Source organism: Ruditapes philippinarum, unplaced genomic scaffold, assembly GCF_026571515.1.
Source record: "Ruditapes philippinarum isolate M1 unplaced genomic scaffold, ASM2657151v2 ctg91_1_1_1_1, whole genome shotgun sequence".
NCBI classification, from domain to species: Eukaryota; Metazoa; Mollusca; class Bivalvia; order Venerida; family Veneridae; genus Ruditapes; species Ruditapes philippinarum.
This window is the reverse complement of record NW_026863704.1, coordinates 241519-244705: the sequence shown is the minus strand read 5'-3', so window position 1 is coordinate 244705 and position 3187 is coordinate 241519. Positions and strand designations below refer to the sequence as shown.

At 34.1% G+C, this 3187-nt stretch overlaps 1 long non-coding RNA gene across 1 annotated transcript; it reads left to right on the top strand.

Moving 5' to 3' along the window:
• Positions 1 to 324: 324 nt before the first annotated feature.
• On the top strand, positions 325 to 2524 carry LOC132723088 (uncharacterized). The gene is made up of 2 exons (XR_009624693.1): positions 325 to 702; positions 967 to 2524. It is a non-coding gene; the product is annotated as an uncharacterized LOC132723088 (long non-coding RNA).
• Positions 2525 to 3187: the final 663 nt, after the last annotated feature.

Here is a 3187-nt window from a genome sequence, read left to right as displayed (position 1 = left end):
TTATTTTTTTTCTCGTTCATTAGGAAATACCGCTTTAGTCGGTGCTATAGGGGTTTGAAATGTTGCAATTTACATTGTCGAATTTAATTGTTAAATTTGATAGTTACACCGTGTCTGTAAATTGTAAGTCTTTGCTAGTTTTGTTTATGTTAATATATTAAATTGTTATACATTTTTATCTCGGTGTTCATTATTATTCGAGATTATTGATTCAAATCTTTTTAATGTTGAGTTTTAAATATAGTATAACCATGTAGCACTCTCTTAAATCTGCATTATTCGACTGTTTATTTTAGCAGTAATATTCGATGTCATTATTCTACGAAAGACCGGTGGTGACTTCTGACTTCAGAGTTCAGAGTTCGGACTTCAGACTTCAGATTTCATACATAATGCTTTATACATATAGCATTAAAGGTGTTCTGAACTCCGAAGTCTGAAGTCTGAACTCTGAAATCTGAACTCCGAAGTCTGAACTCTGAACTCCGAAGTCTGAAATCTGAACTCCGAAGTCTGAACTCTGAACTCCGAAGTCTGAAATCTGAACTCCGAAGTCTGAAATCTGAAGTCTGAACTCTGAAGTATGAAGAAGTCTGAACTCTGAAGTATGAACTCTGAAGTCTGAACTCTAATCACGTGATCTGACGTCATACTATTGTCGCGCCTTTTTGACGAGTAAACAGCCGGAAAAAACGATTAAAAGTAAGTGTGTTTTATAAAAATTGTTGCTAGATTTATCAATCATCCCTTCTGGGTGAACTTGATTCTTTGGAGCTATACATTTTATATTATTTTTCAGTGTAAACAGTATATTCCGTAAAGATAGTATACGAGTATATAGTTTTAATTAAAAGAAAACATTTTAACCATTCAATTATTGTTTCATCATGGCGACGTGCAATTCATCTTTTGTTTTTTCATTATTTATTTAGATCTATATATTTTTATTTTTTACTATGATTTTAGTCAATGTTCTTCGCTGAGGTTAAATAAAATTGGCACACCAATTGGCACACCAATCTACATGGCTCCAGAGTGTATTTTAAAAGAATCAAAGGGAACCACAGCCTCAGACATATGGTCGTTTGCATGCACAATTTTAGAACTATTTACAGAACATGATATCTGGGACCTTGAGTCTAGTGCAATGGAAAATGATGAATCTGAACAAGAGGATATGGTAATTCTTCAAAGTCTTGTTGAAAAGAAGGAACAGCCACATGCTCTTCGCCATGTTCCAGAGAGTATGCCACCAGTGATTTTGGACCTTGTCCAGAAATGTTTATCATATCATAAAGATAGCCGCATATCTGCAGTTGATATTGTACAAATAGTAGCTCATCTGCATTCTAAATGTTTGAGGTGTACAAAGAAATGTATTCAGTAGTAGACATAATATGTGACAAACTGTGTATAGCAACATGATGACCATGCTTTGATTTGTTGTTTTGTCAAAATACAAAAAAGTGAAGATCTTAATCATCCAATTACCGAATTTCCTTATTAGACCATAACTGCAAATAGTACATCTGATTAGACATCAGGAGAAAAAATGTACTACTGAAAATGATCATGCTAAACATGCAAAATTCCATTGTAACCTCAGGTACATGTAACTTAGTTGAATCCCAATGCCCATTTTGATCTTGCGTTAATTATTGCAGTAAAGTTGATCAGCCGTGTGAGAGTTGTATCCAGAAAATTCTATTTTGTTGCCACCTTGCAAAATTATGATACAACAAAATTGTGCCTACACAAAGACTGTCAAGTATTTGAAACAATGTATATACACGTTTTTTCTGGTATTTTACAAATTGAAATTATAATGATTTTTACATTGTAAGTTTTTTGTTACATTAAAATTTAATCAATGTTCAAGTGCAGGACTTTTTCAAGTGTAGGTCACAATATTTTAGACATGCCAAATACATTTTCATTTACTTATTATAAGTTAACTTTGCATTTTGTTTCAACTGTTTTAAGACTTAATTTTGACTCTTTTAATTGAGCATTTCTAAGAAAGTACATTTGCAGGATGTACCCTAATTAAAGCAGACCTTGCCTTTTTACCTGCACAATTACACACAAGATGATCTGCTTTTGTTTTAATTGAAATGTTAATTATTATTAGCACATTTACTTATTATGAGTAAACTTTTCATTTAGTTTTACCTGTTTTAAAAGTTTTTTTTTTTCTCTTTTATTTGAGTATTTCTAAGAAAGTACATTTGCAGGATGCACCCTAATTAAAGCAGAACTTGGCCGTTTTACCTGCACAATAACACACAAGGTGACCTGCTCCACCATTGCACATAGCTCTTAGGAAATCATGGCTGCCAGGGTAAGGTTCTAGTGCCCTCTCGGGCTTTTATGGGCCTTTTGTTTAACTTGAGAGCAGGCAATATGCCATATGTAATTAAAGTTGTGAAAAATATTTGAATACATGTATTTTCTGAATTCAGATTTTTATTGCAGTTAATTGTTAAAGCCAGAAATTTTAATAAACAAGTTTTAATTGATGCAATTAACATTGTCCTTTTGTCTGTTTTCTAGCTCACCTGCCAAGTAGTAGTAGTAGTAGTGGTAGTAGAAGTACTAGTACTAGTACTAGTAGTACTAGTGGTAGTTGTAGTAGTAGTAGTAGTAGTAGTAGTACCAATAGTAGTAGTAGTACTAGTAAAGTAGTAGTAGTAGTAGTACTAGTAAGAGTACTCTATTCTAGTAGTAGTAGTACTAGTAGTAGTAGTAGTAGTAATAGTAGTAGCAGTAGTAGTAGCAGCAGTAGTAGTAGCAGGAGCAGCAGTAGCAGTAGTAGTAGCAGTAGTAGCAGGAGTAGCAGTAGTAGTAGGAGTAGTAGCAGTAGTAGTAGTAGCAGTAGTAGTAGTAGCAGTAGTAGGATTAGTAGTAGGAGTAGCAGTAGTAGTAGTAGTAGCAGTAGCAGTAGCAGTAGCAGCAGCAGTAGCAGTAGCAGTAGTAGTAGTAGCAGTAGTAGCAGTAGTAGTAGTAGTAGTAGTAGTAGTAGCAGTAGTAGTAGTAGTAGTAGTAGTAGTAGTAGTAGTAGTAGTAGTAGTAGTAGTAGTAGTAGCAGTAGTAGTAGCAGCAGTAGTAGTAGCAGTAGTAGTAGCAGTAGTAGCAGGAGTAGCAGTAGTAGTAGGAGTAGTAGCAGTAGTAGTAGTAGTAGCAGTAG